At 34.6% G+C, this 19,043-nt stretch overlaps 1 protein-coding gene across 2 annotated transcripts in view; it reads right to left on the bottom strand.

Moving 5' to 3' along the window:
- The window catches only part of Mbd5 (methyl-CpG binding domain protein 5), a 358,857-nt gene that overhangs the window by 308,420 nt on the left and 31,394 nt on the right, over nt 1-19,043 (bottom strand). The gene's annotated exons all lie outside the window — the stretch shown is intronic.

The following is a 19,043-nucleotide window of genomic DNA, read 5'->3' as shown; positions in this document are numbered from 1 at the left end:
TTTCCTGAGCCCTTTAAAACCAGTGCTAAAAGCATGGTAAACATTCCTTCAAGGATATACAAAAAAGCTACAGGGCAGGTTTGCCCTCTGAGCAAGTGTCTGTGATGTTTACTACATAATTAATTCTTTCATTCAGACTTCAGTATAATACAGTACGATACTCTGGGACCATTTACTTCATGAGGGTAGTCTGTGAATAAATGAGATATATTAGCAATGGTATATAAAAATATTACAACCAGGGCAAATTATAATGCTGTGCACCTGGATCTTTTTGCTACATATAAAGACTTAACTTCTCAGCCTCCTTGAATTTGGGTGTGTGACGTCTGAGCTGGAATGTTAGTTTACAAATATGAGACACTCCCCTCTCATCCCCTAAAATGCTTTCCAGCATGGCCATCAGCAATGACTGAAACAATGGCTGTTGCCTTAGATTCTTAGGTGCTTCTTATGAGCAGTTCTTGTGGTACATGATAGAAATGGATGGGATCAACAAACAAATCACTGTTGTTTCTACCATTGAGCTTCTCGTTATTGCACAATAGAGTCTATCCTGACTGATATATTACCAATTATTATTGCACCTTAGGCTAACAGGGACCCTATTTACACCTAATACCTGGCTATAGTACAAACCAGAAAAACTACAGAATCTTTATCATTTCCTAAAACAAAAAGTATCTTCAATTTTCAACTGTATTACTACTGGTGATGTAGTTTAATCAATGGTAATAGAATTGAAGATCCAGAAATAAAACAACTCACTTATGGATCTTGAACTTTGACAAGAAGTCAAAAATGTACAATGGAAAAAAGAAAGCATCTTCAATAAATGGTGCTGGTCAAACTGGCAGTCGGTGTGTAGAAAAATGAAAATAGATCCCTATTTGTCACCTTGCACAAAACTCAAGTCCAACTGGATCAAGGACTTCAACATAAAACCAGATACACTGCATCTAATAGAAGAGAAAGTGGGAAGAGCCTCAAACTGATTGGCAAGGATTGGGGGTGGGAGGTATTTCTTAAACAGAACTCCAATGGCTCAGGCTCTAAGATCAAGAATTGATAAATGGGACCTCATGAAATTGGAAAGCTTGTGTAAGGCAAAGGGCACTGTCAATAAGACAAATCAGCAACCTACAGATTGGGAAAAAATCTTCACTAACCCCACATCTGATAGAGGGCTAATATCCCAAATATATAAAGAACTCAAGAAGCTAACCTACAAAAAATCCAAACAACCCAATCAAAAACATGGGGTATAGAACTAAGCAGAGAATTCACAACAAGGAATCTTGAATGGCTGAAAATCACCTAAAAAAAATGTTCAAATGCAAGAAGAAAAGACAAAAACAAAAAAAAAAAAAAAAAAAAAAAAAAAAAAAAAAAAAAAAAAAAAAAAAAAAGAAAAAAAAAACCATAAATCTGAATTCATATAAGTTAACAAACTGATTTCTCTAAACATCACATAATATTTTCTAGATTGCAAATTAAGAGGAAATAACACAAAATATATATGGCACAATGTTAAGTATAAAATAATGAAGAAAAATATTAAGATAATGGTAAGGAACAGCTGATAAGTAGTTGCTAAACAGTGTATGATAGAGCTAAAATCTCAAACTCAGCATTGAATATGTATGCATTAGTAAAGTGAACTTCTGTAATAAGAAATTGGATGATGATGGATATTTAGTCACACTTAAAATGTTTCTTTAATCTTTTTTTATTATTAGTTTACTTTTAATTATACCTACTCCTTTTATAGCAATGTTCCACTTTTATATAAGAATAGTTTTATTAAATCTGTTATAAAATGAAAAATAATGAATAAAATATTGATTATAATTACTATATTCTCAGTTCTTAATTAACTATACATATATTTTCAGACAGACAAGTAGATATGTAGATACAGAGAGAGGGAGGAAGGAAAGGAGGAGGTATATTGATATAATGGTACATATGATATTTTGTTTAGCCTTTAGAAATCACTAAATTTCCTATGTACTGTTCATATACATAAAAACAGATGAATAAAAGTTAAATATGTAAAAAATAAAAAGAAAGAAAAGAAAATGCTTGAAGTCCTTAGTCATCAGGGAAATTCCAATCCAAAAAACAAACAATAAATCAAAACAAAAACAAAAACTCTGAGATTACACCTTACACCAATCATAATGGCTAAGATCAAAAACTCAGGTGACAACATATGTTAGCAAGGATGTAGAGAAAGAGGAACACTCCTCCATTGCTGGTGGGATTGCAAACTGGAACAATCACTCCAGAAATCAGTCTGTACGTTCCTCAGAAAATTGGAAATAGATCTACCTGAAGACCTATTGGTCTTGGCTATTCAACTCTTGGGCATATATCCAAAAAAATGCCCTAACATGCCACAGGGGCACGTGTTCCACTATGCTCATAGTGGCCTTATTTGTGATACCTAGAAGTTAGAAACAACCCAGATGTCTGAGAATGGAAGAAGAGATACAAAAAATGTGGTTCATTTACACAATAGAATACCACTCAGCTATTAAGAACAAAGACATCATGAGTTTTTGCAGGTAAATGGATGGAACTAGAAAATATCATTCTGAGTGAGGACATGCATGCTATATACTCAATAATACATAGATACTAGCCAAAAATTACAGAATACACAGGATACAATCCATAGATCTAAAGAAGGTTAACAAGCCAAAGAGCCCAAGGGAGGATGCTTCAATCCCACTTGGGAGGAAGAAAGCAATCACAGGTCAGGTAGGGGGAAGGATGGAGGAACTCAGGTAGGAGAGGGTAGGGGGAGAGAAAAGGGAGAACACATGACCAGGTATTTGGAAGGAGGGGGGAAACAGGAGTGAAGTCCTGAGGGCCAGCAGAAAGAATGGAAATAGGCAACCTCAGGAGGTAGGAGGTAGGGGAACCCTGTAAGATGAACCAGAGACCTGGGAGGTGAGAGATTCTCAGGACTCAAAAGGAGGGACCTTAGATGAAATGTTCCACAGTGGGGAGAAGGAATTTCTAGAGTCCACTTCTTAGAAAGACAGGGCATCAAGTGTAGGGACAAGGTTGCCATTCCACAGTCAAAAACTCTGACCCAGAGTTTCTTTCTGTCTAACCGAACTGTAGAAACAAAAATAGAAAAAACCCCGAGGGAAAGGAGGTCCAGTGACAGGCCTAAATTGGGATGCAGCTCAAGGGGAGTGCCCAAGGCACTATTACTGATGCTATGGTGTGCTTACAGACAGAACCTAGAAAGGCTTCCCACTGAGAAGCCCAACAAGCAGCTGAAAGAGTCAGATACAGATATTTGCACCCAACCAATGGACAGAAGCTGGTGACCCTTGTGGTTGAATTAGGGAAAAGCTGGAAGAAACTAAGGAGGGAGACCCCATAGGAAGACCAGCAGTCTCAACTAATCTGGATTCCTGAGATCTCTCAGACACTGAGACAACCAACAGGCAGCATACACCAGCTCATATGAGGCCCTGACACATATACAGCAGAGGACTGCCTGGCCTGCCCTCAGAGAGAGAAGCACCTAACCGTCAGGACTCTTGAGAAACCAGGAAGTGGGGGAGGCCTGGTGTGGGTGGGGTGGAGTGGTAGGGACATCCTCTTGGAGACAGGGGAAAGGAGGAATAGGATGAGGAACTGTGGGAGGGCAGTAATGACTGGATTGTAAAAAACTAAAAGTAATAATAATAATAAAAGAAAACACAGTTAATGTTATGATTAGAAAAATCTACAAACTTTTCAAATTAATACAGAAATAAAGGAAGTTTTCTTTAGTGTTATAATGGTATTGTAGCAATGTTTAAATTGAGTCTGTTACACACCTAGGCATGGAAAGAGCTCCAACAGCTTGATGCATTCATCTGAAAAGAAGGTTATTTCCATTTCTCCTAAAAGGGCCATGCTTTAGGTAAAGCCATGGATGGAAAAAAGACAGACAGACAGACAAGCAAATAAACAAACAAAGATGTACTGCGGTCAAAATCCTAGACCAGCACTCTGCTTTTAAACAAACACACACACACACACACACACACACACACACACACACACACACCTGTGGGCACACAAGCCAGACAGAATCTTTTAGTTGCAATTAATCTCCGTGAGTCTCATGATTTTCCTTCATCTTTGGTCATACCCTGAGTTATAAACTCATTCTTCTTCTCAAGTAAGTTATTATCTTTTGTTGCTTCATTCTATTCTGGATTGCCTCTTGTTTGAGTCATTACTGTAACCATCTTTTCATAAAGTGCTATTACATCTCTATTAGAGCAGTTATAATTATTAATTACTAGCTCACAACCCCTTATGCTTATAGGTCCTCCCCTGGAGATCTTTATTTTAAGAGAAGTCACATTGTACATTGTAGCTGGTATCTCCTTCTTTAGGAAGTCATTATTTTCAAAAGGCACTTGTAAAAGGCAATAAGAGTTAGAAGGAAGAGGCAGGCATTATTCCTAAACCATGACTTACCATTCTTTTGAAGCTTATTTCCAGTATACACACTATTCCTAAAATGAAATACTATCATCCATAACTCTGGTTTCTTTTCCTCTCCTTTTTAAAGCAAGAACATTTAACACAAAATGGAGTAGAACTTAACATGTAGGTCTGAACTGCAAGTCTTGCCTCTACCTCCAGGGTCCTAAAATTATAGGCATGTGCTATCAAACTTGTCCTATTGTGCTACCTAGGAAGATATAGAAGACTTCATGCAAGCTAGCCAAGCAATCTACCAAGTGATCCACATACCCAGGCCCATACTCTCTGTTATCTTCTAAGCCAACTATAAAATGGGGTCCAGAATTTTATAAATAGAATCATACTTAATGTGAAATCGCTTACCTGTTATTCTAAAAGTAATAGAGATTTTCATGTTGGCAGCACAGATTTATATAGCATAGCACTTAAGACTACAAGCTTGAGAATGAGACTATACCCTTGTCTATAGCTTACTTCTTTTTCCTGATAAGTCAATGAGCTTGGGAAAGTATCATTCCTTGTTTTATTTTCTATTTTTCATTATACTTCTATTTATAGTGTTTTCACTCCCATGCTTGTGTAGTGAAGAAGATAACCCCACAGAGCTAGCTCTCTCCCTCCACCTTATAGAAAAACCCAAACCAACAAGACAAAAAGCAAAACCCAGTAACATTTAATAACAACGAAACAGCTATCTATCTAAATGGTCTCGCCTGGAACAGGAGTAATTGCTATTTTTCTTGAAAATTTAGAACTATAAAACTTTAAATAAGCCCAAATTTACTCACACATCAGAGCCAATTATGGAAAGTAGCAATTCTGTACCCAGGACAAGCCTATACTTACTCAATTTTCATACAACTAATGTACATGCCTTTATGCTAGAAAAATTATTCAACGTACTTCTTAAATAAATATTTGTTTGGCATATACATTATGCCCTTAGGAGAAAATTTTTCTAGGACAAAATAATGCTTAATAAATAGGAATGTTATTTTTATTTATCTCTTATCACACATACAAAAACATGATTACTGAGTTTCATCTACAAAGAATACAGTCGACATACAGTCCAGCCTACTCTGCATCAAAAGTCCCTGATGCTGAGAAAATAGAATCTGCTTTTTGCATTAAAAATTGTACTCCAAATAAAAAATGACATTACTAAAATGCCATAGAAATGGGAAATTTGGTAGAAATGACTGATTTTCAGGACAGTTTCCAGGTCACGGTTCACATACTACCTTTACAGAAGGATTTTTGTTACTTTAATTTCTTTATACATGAGACCTATAGCAAGTTAGAGCAGATACTTATACTGATGATATGAACATTATAGGATGCTATGATAAGATCTGCTCATAAAATATCTTCACTGTTCAAGAACGGTTACATGAGGGGCTGGAGAGATGGCTCAGAGGTTAAGAGCACTGACTGCTCATCCAGACGTCCTGAGTTTAATTCCCAGCAACCACATGGTGGCTCACAACCATCTGTAATGGGATCTGATGCCTTCTTCTGGTATGTTTGAAGACTCAAATAAATAACTAAATAAACAAAAATAGAAAAAAAAAAGAACAGTTATATGACGGAGTATAGACATGGGTTTCTCAAGTAAGTGAAAATAATAATTAAAAAAGAAAGAAAGAAAAGGAACGGAAAGGAAAGGAAAGAAAGGAAAAGAAAATGCTTCACCATTTATGCAGCTGCACTTGCTTCTGCTTCTGTTTGTTCTGCTTCTCCTCTTCCTTTGTGAGAGTCCAGGGACCCTTTTACTCTCTTAGCATGAGGAGCGCCTGTATCACTATGGTCCATTGGCAGGTGATGATAATTTGAAAATTCAAGGACGTTCTTAAGTTTTCATCATACAAGCAGTTAATTTATCTTAAAACTGACCACAATTTTAACAATTATTAAATTTGTAATGCTATGCTTCCCAATTTTTCAACTAAAAAGAGAGTTATAAAGAGTGAAATATATAAAATGTGTTCATTTAAAAGTGCTTTAAAATAATGCATTTCAAAGACAGTATAGTCTGAAGGAATGCAGTTAGTGAAAAAGGTAATATTGAATGATCAAAGAGGAAAAAAATCCTTTTCTTAACAGTCTGGAACTCTCAACAAAAAAACTCACAGCAATCAGTGAACCAGAACAATTCCATCCAAATCTCAAACTCAGGGTCTACTAGTAAATGACCATGAAGCAGCAAATAACTCTTAAAGAATAAGATAAGCGAAATTCATGTTTCATTGTTTATCAGAAGGCATTAGGGAGAATTTCCCTGGATAATCACAGTATGTGTCTCAAGAAATAGAGTTTCTGCCAATCATTTCCGTATTTACATGCACATATACATGAATTCACATGTTTGAACATATACTCATACAGAGAAAGAATTGCTGTATATAAATATCAATGTATCTTTATAAGTAACACAGCTGGAATATGTCAGAAAGCAGAATATAAGTTTTACTTGTTGCTAATAATTTTAATTTTCAATAAAATTATCACTATTTTAGCATGCCTTTTAAGTATCTACTTAATGTAGATAATTTATAGTACTATTATAACTTTTATATTTCAATTAGAATTATTAATTGACAAACTAGTGTTAAGGTCCCATGGAATGTTTATTTTTACACTCTCCTTTTCATACCTATCAGGTTGCTTGACTCGTCTCTGTACTTTTAAGGTATAAAGTGTGCTTAGTATTATTAAAGGGAAAAAATGTATACAAAAGGCATAGACAAAAGATTTCCTAGGAAGTCAGGTGACATGCATGCCTCATACCTATAATCTCAGCACCTGGAAGTAGAAGCAGGTGTATCAGGGATTCAAAGGCCTTCTGCTACAAATTAGTTTTGGGCTAGCCTGGGATATATGATACCCTGTCTCAAAAATCAAATGCCGTTAGCTGATAACTAAGCACGTAGAGATGTTTTCCACCAACCCTGAGAGCTTAAGTTTTATCCCTGAGATCCATACAGTTGTCCCCTGACCTACAGATGCATGCTGTGGCACATGCACAAACAAAATAATTTTTAAAAATGCAATTAAGCAAAAACTTTATAACAAAGCAAAATGATTTTCAACATATTATTTTGTACAAAATAGTGATATGTGTACTAGGAGTTACAGACCTTTGGCTCTGTATATTTAGTATTCTACCAATCTCTACCTTGAGTTACCATGGGAAAGCCATGGTAAAAACAGCATCTAGCCTGAGGATCTCTTCATGATTTAAGTTTTACTAACTGTACTGCTATTTCTGAAAAAAGCATTTAGGAAGAGTTTTCTGATTTACTAAGCAGTATGCATACTATCCACCTCTTTGGTATTTCTTATGTGTGTATGTGTATATATTATTTATATTGTTTATTTTTAATATGCATCAATAAGTTAATCTTACCCTTCAAAGCATATTTCTATACTAAAGTTCCTATTATCCAACTGTGAGGAATAACTGCTAAGCACATAACCATAAGGTAAAATCTATATAAGTAGTAAATCTAGAATCAAACACTGAATAAAATGGTCATTTACTGCAAGCTATGAAGCAACATTCCTGTTATTTAAAAAAAAACAAAAAATAAAACAAACAAAACAAACAAACAAAAACCCACAATGCTAATCGATGGAGGCAACTCCTCAACTGCAGGTCCCTATTCTAAGATGACTCTAGCTTGTGGCAGGTTGAAGAAAACCAATCAGTTCCAAATTCTCTTAGTAAAGTTAGATAAATTAACCTTCATCATAACTAAAAATCAACATAGTAAAAATTAAATATGCAGGATGTTAATTAGTTACTATTACCATTAGCTTCTTGTTCAGGATGGGAGATGTCTATAACATTAATGAAAAAGAAATCAACTAAAGATCAGACTGGGTTTTTTGATGATATCAGTTCTTTCTAATAGAATCTGCCATTTGCTACATATATGGCACTTCCTTTTAAACAATCTTATACAGAAAGAGCCCTTAAACCCAATGATGTCAGAGCTATGACCACAGACAATGACTGTGAAATAATGTACCATGAGTATTCAGTTTGTTCCTTATTTTCCCTCAATAAACTCTAGGGAACTAAAGGTCAGCACTTCTGCAACGCTGGTGAGGTCTGATCTCTGTAGGTGCGACTAGATCCACATATTTACAGGACAACTGTCATTCAGCCTGAGTACCAATCTCCTCGGAATGTCAGAAGACAAGAGCCAGGGCAGTGGCTATCCTTCAGCTGTTTTTGGCCATGGAGGGGCCAGACAATCATCTGATTTGGATGGCTTCATAGTTCTTGGCTGAGGTATAAGATTGCAAGCTTTGCATCCAGTAGATTAGGGGACTTTACTAAGTTCAGGCTTTATTTCCATCAAAAACCAATGTCATTTGTAACAATTCCATAAGTATATTTTCTAGAATCTTTCCAACAGACGCCAATTTCTAAGAGTCACCATCCATAAAAAATCCAAATGAATTCCTTCTAGGTGTTTGTAGACACATAATCTATCAAATGAAGGCCACCAGTGAAGGTTAATACTATAATCAGCAATTTGCTTAGTAACATAGCCATCATACTACCATCAGTTGAGAGAATGGATAGGTTAAATGTCCACACAAGAGGAAAACATTAAACCTGCTCTAAATACGACAACATACACTCTTAAAACAACTGGTGAAATATCAAAATACGAAGACTTGGTTACATGATACTTGCAGAATTAATATTAGTGGGATGGAGATAGAGGGAAATTAGAGACACAGGGTACTGAATAATAAGGAAAATAATGAATTTTTTTGCAATACTCAACAGCATTCTTGACTCTCCCCTGTCATTCTTTCTTGAGATATAATCTCAGGATGAAGTTAAGACCTTCCCAAAACATGTTATGGATTCCCAAGCTGGCTTTCTAATCTAAGATACTCTTACAGCAGTTTGCCAAGTGCGGGTATTAGAAATTGCCATTAATCCTTACATAGAACTCAATTAAATTATAAGCAAATTTATAAAAATTTAAATTCACTTTTCATTTTATAGATGAGCAGATCTAAACATTAGAGTATACACATATTCTAAATAATCATATACTGCACTTAAGAGTTATCAGAGTGTAAGAAAATTGATATGCCAGGTTAAATAAGGTGTGAATTGAAATTAACATATGTATCTTGCTCTATGTGGTAGTTTGAATGAGAAAGGCTCCAATAGGCTCATGTATTTAAACATTTGGTTTCCAGTTGGTAACACTGATCAGAAAGGCATAGGAAGTGTGGACTTGCTGAAGGAGGTGTGTCACTGAGGGCGGCTTCTGAGGTTCCAAACACCATTTCCAAGCACAGTCTCTCTCACTGCCTTGTAATTTGTAGGTCATAAGCAGGCTCTTAGCTATTGCTGCAGGGTCATACCTGCCTGCTGCCATCCTTCCCACCATGATAATCATGGTTTCACCTTATGAAACGGTTTATTTTATAAGTTGCCGTGGTCAAGAAGTTTCTTCACAGTTCTATGCCCTAGTATATGGGAATGCCAGGGCCAGGAAGTGGAGGTGGGTGGGTTGGTTAGCAGGGAGAGGGGAAAGAGGAGAGAGGATAAGGGATTTTCAGAGGGGAAACTAGGAAAGGGGATAACATTTGAAATGTAAATAAAGACAATATCTAAAAAACAAAACAAAACAGAGCAAACAAAAAAAAAAAAAACCCTTGGTTCCAATCATGGGAAACCAATCATGGGAAACAGTGAATGATATTACTATGGCTATCATTATCATTACCATGAGAATTTAACATTTATTATAATAAGGATTCCATAAAATGATTTGAAGTTTAAGATTACAACATTTCCTACTCAGTAGTAAGGCAAGAAACAGTATTTTCCTGAACTAATGAAACTCCCTCACATTTGGAGCCAAAGGAATAACCTCTACAGTCACCATGAAGCTGTTTTATGACATCTTGATGGTACCAAGATTCTGCTCAATGTTTTTTCTCTGGACTTATGCTGCAGTACAAGTACTTCATTGTTCATTTGTTACTTGGGCTGCATTTCTCACTAAAATAGATAGCAACAGATTTTCCTCCCAAATTATTCCTAAAATGCTTTGTATTACTTCTGATGTCTCTTACAATCATAGTCAGTTTAAATTCACTTGAGGTATATTCTCTGCAATCCTACTTTCCAGGACTTTTATCATGACGACCTTTGAATTAGTTAAAGAAGTACTAATAATAGAAAACAGAACACATTTGTCTGAGCCAAGGAAATCAGGATGTTGTATGATATCTACAACGTTGAGAGCATAGGAAATCAAAATCAAAATTCAGAAGAATAAGAAGTGTGGCTGGTGAGAGGAAACAGAAAACAAGAATCTCTAAATACAGACACGTGACTGTTGGAGGGATCCTACATAGGTACAAGGAACAGAAAGAGAAACCAGCATGAGCCTCCTTTCAGTCCTTTACCTGTCCTGTGTAATTCATTCTCACGAAGCCATTTTCTGAACTCAGAACATTTGCTTCTAATATTCTTCGCAGAACTCTTTGATTCTGCTACAGAACATTCTCTGTGACTATTCAATCAGTCCAGAATCTCCATCTAATTATGCCTCATGCAGAATTGGAAAAGGGTGGTTTTATTGATCACTATCTCCATTAGCACATCCGGAAAAATAGTTATAACCCCAAATGTTTGTTGATTAAAGATTGAATATATAGTAATAAAAAAGTTTCTTCACAGCAATAGAAAAGTAACTAAGATGTTCTATGTCTAATGAGAACTAGTAAGAAAAATAAAATGCAATAAAAATGCCTTAGCTATTATTCTAACAATTACTCAGAGGCTCTTAACTAAAATACAAAATAAGGATTTAAATAGATATACTTTAAAGACATATTTCAAAGTCTAAGATAATGTCTCATTATGGGGATCTGACCTCATCACTACGTCTTGCTCAAAAACATTAAGGAGATCCTTGCTTATACAACAGATAAAATTTATTAACTGCCTGTCAATTAACTAGTATGTTCATGTTTTTTTTTTTCCTCAGCTTTGTATTTCAGGCAATGAAAATAAAAAGACAAACCTGCAAAGCTTTAAGTCTACAATACATAAAATATCCAAATTTAGTTATATGCTGTGATGATCCCATCCCCACCTTTCTCTGTCAACTATGGTTTACCCTGTAAGCAATCATTAACTTTAAAACATTTGAAGAAAGATGCATTTTCTTACTATGATAGCAAACCTTTTCTACACTGTATATCTATCATTTTGAGTTTGACTTCCCTTTCTTTCCTTCTTTCTTTATTTCTTTCTGTCGTTTTTATTGAATGATGGTTTCAAACACTCATGGCACTGCTTCTTAACTATTATTCTTAAAGGAAATGATAGGTTATAGAATGAATGCTCACGAGGGAAAAGAAACAAAGATGCATCCCACAAACTCAATAGGTTTACCTTCTTAAACATTAGCCAAATTTATAATTCATCCAAAACTAATGATCCTGCATCCATTGGATCCTCCTTCTTCCTATCTTAACAATGATGGTAAATACCAGACTACTGAAGACAGGACAGCCTCATGAAGCTCAAAGGAAGTCTACTAAGCCCTTCTTTGTGCATGCTACAAAGGACAACAAATGTGTTTGCTCACCTTTTACAACTGCAAACAGGGGCTGACTTTAAAAAGACTAAGGTGAAACATAGATATTAAACTTTTAATCTTCATTAAAAAAAAATGTGGTAACTAAGCTTGTAACCTCTAAATACTGGCCATTCAACTGCCATCTCTACCGGACTCCTAAGAGGTAAGACTCTCACCTAACTATTAGGTTGTTAAACCTGGGAAAGACAAAATAAATAGAAACTGTGATTAAGGATATCAGGAATTACATGTAATATGATTTCAGCTCTCAGGTAGTTATTACAAATAAACTTAATATAAAGCAGTTAGATATGAATAAGAAATACCTGCCAATATCATAATCTGATTTTCAAACATCAGTTACTAAAGAAATAAAGAAGGACAAGACAGAATGAAAGAAAGCCAAGTAAGGGACGCAGAGAGAAAGGACAAACACTTCAATCTTAAGCTTTCACCTAGCTTTAGTACGTCATCTCAGAATATGGTTTACATAACTAAATAGATATTATAAAGAAAGTTAGACATTATTCAGTCATACTAAATTACTTACCCTTTCTTTGATTAGACAAGTTTTAAAACTCAGGGTTAGAAATTTGGCTCAGAGCCGGGTGGTGGTGGCACATGCCTCTAATCCCAGCACAAGGGAGGCAGAGGCAGGTGGATTTCTGAGTTTGAGGCCTGGTTTAATTCCCTTTGACCATATCAGGATACCATGGATTGGTAAGTAAGCATGGATGCTTACAAATTAAGATATATTTCTTTAGTGTTTCATAGTTGAAAAGTAGGGATATATTTAAGTATGGATAACAAAATAGCATTTTAATTTTGCCGGTATATTTCCACAGGTTCTTAACATTATTTAAATTTCTAATTGCTAAACACATTAATAAAAACTTGTCTTGGTGCATACAAACTGAAAAGTAAAGGTGAGAGCAACAGGGAAGAAAACTTGTTTATTGGGCATCTCACTTTTTAAATTTATGTATTTACTGTGTATCAAAATCAACTTCTACATGTGGAGAATATTTTGATATTTTAAAAAGCTACTAACAACTGTATTATTTATAAATGATGCTAGAATAGTGTGGAATAATGTATACAAAGAATTTTTATAAACAAATGTGAGCACAGTAAATGAATTCTAAGAAATTATTGTCAAGGTTTGCAATCCAAGAACCCTTCTTTTTGATGCTATCTTAAACATCCACAATATGAAAAGACAAAGGACACTGAGAATTGTCAATAACTGTACAAAATATGTATGCATATTTATCGAGATACCCAGCCATTATCCATCATCCATCCATCCATCCATTCATCCACTGCACTTTATGGAGCTCTTATACTGTGTAACAAGGACTCACATTCCAGGCTGATATACTCAAAACAGTTTCTTTCTAAGCTTCTATACTATCATTAACTTCTAGAAAGCTTTACCTACACAAGTCCCTTGTGTGGGAAGTGTTTAGACTGGTAACTCAAGCATACTCTTTGCATGGACAGTTTTTGACCAAGTTTTAAAGTCAGATACAAAAACTGAAGTCCATGTGAAGACAAGGTGAAGCATCTTGCCTCTCCTATCGAGTACTTAGGTTTCGGGTAAGGAGATAAAACAGACTTTAGTATGACAATGTGTTCAATTATGTTTAATGAAGTAACACAACTAGTGTGAGTCACACTTGATAACAGTAAGAAATAAGGATGAACGAGTCACTCCAAAACCTCTTAAAATGAAATTTCGATTTAAATTAACAAGGAATTTGCAAATACCAATATTTGAACACTCTTGAAAGCACGCACCACCACTCCAGTCCTAAACTTGTTCCTAAACAAAACTGTAACAGAAACACAAGCAATACTGAGGAGAAGTTGGTTTGAATTGTGTCCTCTTCTGGCAGGCACAAAAACTAAAAAGAAATAAAACGTGTAAGTTTTGGAAAATGACAGAAACAAAATATTGTTTTTGGTAAAAATCATCAAAATAAAAAACATTACATAAAAGAAAAAATTATAAAAATATTTCAAAGAATCCACACATAAATTGTTAAAGAGCACGTGTTAATCTTTCTGAATACATAAATAAAAGACATTTCCATTCCTATATATAACAAGATAAATATTGTTTAAAGTACTAAGACTAATGAAAGTACAGAGAAAAGTTCAAAACTCTGAGACACTAAGAGGTGAACTAGTTCGTTACCTAGCAAGTAAAGCCCAAGACCAACTTCCCTCAATGTAAACCTCAGCAAGAGAATGGTGAGACATCTTTAGAAAGCCATATGCCAAGCCTTTCCTTATACTATCAGCTATTCAGAGTCTCAGCAACTGTAGCTTAGGCAAGGCAAAGAGACAAGTGGAAGAGGGCAGTGAGCCCAGAGCTGAACAGCACCTTTGTATAAACACGTTCAGAAATAACTGGGCATGTGAAATCAAAACTGCAGGAGAACCTGCTCAATAAACAATGCTGAGGTAACCAAATCATCCTGATAAAATCTCACATAAAATTAAAATCTATATTTTGATGGCATCAAAGATGTAGAGATAAAGGAAAATATTTAAAGAAACAAACAACACATATACACACACACACACACACAATTTTGTACAAAATAGGGAAAGTTCCTAAACACGAAAAAAAGCCATCAAAGTTTCTAGTAAATTAAAATTTAATATTTTCATTTATCAAAGTAATACTCACTGCAAGCAAACAAAATACAAGTTCACAAACAATGATTACAAGATCAGTATCTCTTATAAGTATCCTGTAAATTCAAATCATAATTCAAATGTGCTCTACATATATCTGAGTGCATTTAATCCTCAATCCAGGAATGCAAGCAGAAATTATAGCATTCAATTTTATATCTAGCAAATTGCAATAATTTAATACAGAGCAGAACAGAGGAGCAAAGGCAATACTCAATTCTTAATAGTGGGATAGAGCCTTGATTTAGCAATTGTGGAAAACAAAGCAATTTATTTCACAAAGGTGAACATATGTATGAGTCTGTGATCCTCCAATTCTATACCAGTATATCTAGTCATTCACAAAGGATTCAGAGCAAATTAACTAGTTAAACATTATATGTCAAATCTTTTTACTAATCAATCTGTATGTGTAGCCAAAGTTAATTATTAGACTCTAATATCACTAAATTATAACATGGCTTACTAACAAAACACTCACATACTTGAATGTGGCCACAATATCAAGCTGCCATTTAAGTTTTTACCCAGAGCCAATTTATATTTTATTTTGTGGTAGACCAGTGGCAGGTTTTAAATGAACATTGGTCCTTGAAATCCTTTTTAAAAGGCATTGTGCTATAACAAGGCCTTCCAAAAGAACTACCTGGGATAATAGAAATGTGCTATTTCTGTGTTGTTCAGAACATTCACTACCATATGTGGCTACAAATAAATCAAATTTTTAAAAAAAAATTACTTTAAGCTCAAAATGTACAACATAAGCTGCCACATATGCATAGTGGCTACTACACTGGACAGCACAGCTTAAGAAATCCTTTCAAGATATACACATATAACTTGAGAGATCCTCACAGATGGTGAGAAAGGCTAATTGAACAAAAATCACTTGAAATGACTCAAATGTCCATCAGCACAATAGGTAAATGCATTGTAACTAAGAGAAGAATGTTTTTAAAAACACTAAAGCTAGTTAAACATAGTTGTGTGTGTGTGTGTGTGTACATGAAAATTATGGAACTACTTGAATAAATCAAAAACTTCATATAGTAAGGTAATGAACAGCATTTTAGTCAAGGCTACAATATTTCTATGATGGTGGTATGTTAAGATTGCTCATCTAATGACATCTTTATGCAAATATCACAATGATGTTCACACAGCAAAACAATCTAATGCCACCTTGTCAGAATGTATTAGCATCATTAAGTTATACAGGACTGCCCTCACCATTTAAATATAATCATAATTAGGAAAATGAAATATACTGCTATAAATAAACAATCAATTATTTTTTATAACAGGAGGTTGGCAAGATGGCTCAGAAGGTAAAATGAACTACTACCATGCCTGATAACCTGGGTTCAATAACAAAAATCCACATGGTTGAAGCAGAGAATCAATTCCTACAATTGTCCTCTAATTTCCAACAAGGTTCTATAGTGTATACACACACACACACACACACACACCAAACAAAAAAACAAACAAATAAATAAATAAATTTGAAATGGAAAAGCAGAGAATGGTTAATCACAAGTCACTTACTAGGGTTCTCTAGAAACAGACAAGCAAATGATAAGAATAACAAAGGTAGGCTGGGGATGGGTCTAATGGTGAGTGTTTTCCTTGCTAGTACAGAGCTTTGGCTTTAGTCTCCAATGATGAAAGAAGTTAGGATGGGATGGAGAGAGAGAGAGAGGGAGGGAGGGAATGAGGGAGGGAAGGAGAAAGAGAAAATATTTGTAGTCTCAATATTAAGTAATTTTGTAGATTCATATTAATCTCATTATTAAGCTTCAAAAATTAATCATGCCACATATTTTACTCTGTATATTAAACATTATATAATAAAGTGTTTGAAATTCACATGCTAAAATGTCATTTAAAAATACAACCACTTTGACAAAATTGTTTTAAGAGTATAGAACTTCGCATAGTAATACAACTCTAACAGTCAAGAAGATATAGCAACTATAAGCCTATATGCATGAAACCACATGAAACAGAAAAATGAAGCATGAAAGAGGACAGAGCTCAGTAACACTGGCTGAAGACCTCAACATCCTACTTTCTTACTAAATCGAACCACTGGATAGAGGATGGAGGGGACAATGACAGACTTGAGTGATGCTATAAGTTAAGAAGAAGTAACATTAATGGGAGACTCTACTCAAAACAGCAGAACACATTTTTCTAAAATTAACCAAGTGTTTACCAAACAGACCACATAGTTAGCCAAAAAGCAGGTATCAATAAAACTTTTGAAAACTGTAAGAGAGTAGTTCTCAAACCATGACTGAACAAAATCAGAATAATATTTGGAAAACTTGAAAATGTATGTTCAAATTTACCATTTCCAAATAACCACTGGCTTAAAGAAAGAGAAAGTACAATATATATATATATAAATCCCTAGAGAAAAATGAAAATGAAAGCATGGCATTTGAAAATTTATGGTGTGCATCCAAACCAATGCTAAGAGGAAACATTACAGCTGGAAATAACCACATAAAAAATAACTCAAATTAGTCTCCTACCACCTTAACAAAAGGAAGAAGCAAATTAAATCCAAGCGAGAATAAAAGAGTAGAACAGAGATACGAAATAACAATTAAAGGGAGAGAAAAAAATTCAGTGAAACTAAAAGCTTCACAGAAACATTTCTCTAAAATGATAAAATTGGCAAACCACTGACTAGATGAATAAAGAAAAACAGAGAACATTGAGGTCACTAAAATCAGGAATAAGTATGGGCCAACAAAGGCTTACTTGCAGAAACAAAAGGCACAAAGAAAATACTGTACGCAGTACAGTGTATGGGGCTGAGGAGCTCTTGGTGGATAGAGCATCTGAAGAAGTAAGATTGCATATCCAGATCCAGAACCCCTCTAACAGCCTGACACATGTGGTAGCAGCCCAGCTATATTCCAGAGTGAAAGACAAAGGGCCCTTTGGCTAAGCTAGTTCGCTAGTCCAATTTCCCATCTCAGTGACTAAACTGGAGAACCATAGAGAAAGGCATCCCATGTTAACCTGTGGCCTCTATATGGATGTATAGACATGTGTACTGCATGTGAACACATCAAGCCAAACAGCTGTATGGCAAGAAATTGAAGAATATGCAGTGGATATGTTTCTAAAACACAAAATATCACAAAATAAGCTCTAAGAAAAACAAAACAAAACAAAAAAACCTTAATATACCTATTACAAGTAAAAAGAATGAGTCAATAATTAACTGAAAGAAAAAGAACATAGTCTCACCCATTCTATGATACTTCAATGCCAAAGTGATACAAGGAAATCATTTTATAAAAACCCAGAACACTGTGTATTAGTATGACTAATGGCTACCAATTCAAGATTCCTGAACAAAACATTGGTTAGAAAAATGAACCTAGAGATACTAATAATATACATGGTAGGTTGGTTCAATATATAAAAAATCATAGTAAAGAATAAAAATAGTAAAACGTCCATTTTAATAAAGGCAGAGAAAGCACATGATAAACATGACTAAGAGCAACACCTACAAATGGGAGTAGGGAATGTGAAGACTACTGGAAACGGTATGCGAACTTCATGACTATATAGAGAAAAGTCTGAGATCAGAAACAAGGATGAGACCTTTATCTACATCTTTTGTAATCTATATTAGTGATTCTCAACCTGTGTGTCTTTTGATAAAGCCTACCTTTAAAATTATTTACATTATAATTTGTAACAGAGGCAAAATCACACTTGCAAAGTAATAATGAAAATAATTGTATGGTTGGGGGTCACCACAACATGAGAATTAAAGAGTAGCAGCATTAGGAAGGTTGAGAACCACTGGTCTATGTGGTTCATACATTTTAGTCAAAGAAAGGAGTTAAAGGAAAAATAAGTCTCCAAACGAAGAAATATAGCATGATCATATGTATGTGTGTGTATGTTAGGAACAACATAATAAAAAGTATTTGTATCTCTAAACAGTAACAATAAACAAATCAAAAATGAAAAAAATCCACCTATAATTATATAATATATATAATTATATGTATAGCTTATAGTTATAAGTTATATAATTATTAAAGTTATTGTAAGTATTAAATATGTTATATACAAATAACATATACATACAACTCATATTTAATACTTACTAAACTTAACAGAATGGGTCATTGACTATTATCACTATTACTATTATTATTA

The sequence above is a fragment of the Mus caroli genome, chromosome 2, assembly GCF_900094665.2.
Source record: "Mus caroli chromosome 2, CAROLI_EIJ_v1.1, whole genome shotgun sequence".
Classification (NCBI taxonomy): domain Eukaryota; kingdom Metazoa; phylum Chordata; class Mammalia; order Rodentia; family Muridae; genus Mus; species Mus caroli.
Note: the sequence above shows the minus strand (reverse complement) of the source record. Positions and strands in the feature narration are given on the sequence as shown.